The following is a 567-nucleotide window of genomic DNA, read 5'->3' as shown; positions in this document are numbered from 1 at the left end:
CACACACAACCGACAAACACAACAAAGGGGAAAATGCAATAAAAAAATCGAAGATAAACCTCACAAATACAGATACAAAAAACATGAAAAATATCTAACATAAACCTACAAATACAACAAATATTGACAAAAAAAAAGAGACAAAAATATCCTAAAATCCTAAACAAGCAAAATCTAAAACAAAGACAAAGAATCCTATAGTGGACAAAATCATGGAAAAAAAAAACGTGAAAAATGATATCCTAAAATCCTAAAACCGAGAAAAATATAAAATCCTAAAATCCTACACAAAAAGTTACAAAAATATATATCATAAAATCCTACACATAAACTCCAAGAAGAAAAAAGTGACAAAAAACATATATATCCTAAAATCCTACACACAAAAAAGATGACAAAAAATATCCCAAAATCCCAAAATCCTTAACACAAAAAAAATCCTAAAATCCTAAAATCCTTCACACAAAAACACACAAAAACGTGACAAAATATATTCAAAATTCCTAAATCCTTCACACAAACACAAAAACCGTGACGACAAAAAATATCCTAAAATCCTACACACAC

General features: G+C 27.7%; 1 protein-coding gene across 1 annotated transcript in view; it reads right to left on the bottom strand.

Annotated features, from left to right (window-relative positions):
* LOC119593648 (A disintegrin and metalloproteinase with thrombospondin motifs adt-1-like) overlaps window positions 1-567 on the bottom strand; it is an 88803-nt gene that overhangs the window by 42729 nt on the left and 45507 nt on the right. The gene's annotated exons all lie outside the window — the stretch shown is intronic.

The sequence above is a fragment of the Penaeus monodon genome, chromosome 32, assembly GCF_015228065.2.
Source record: "Penaeus monodon isolate SGIC_2016 chromosome 32, NSTDA_Pmon_1, whole genome shotgun sequence".
Taxonomy (NCBI): domain Eukaryota; kingdom Metazoa; phylum Arthropoda; class Malacostraca; order Decapoda; family Penaeidae; genus Penaeus; species Penaeus monodon.
Note: the sequence above shows the minus strand (reverse complement) of the source record. Positions and strands in the feature narration are given on the sequence as shown.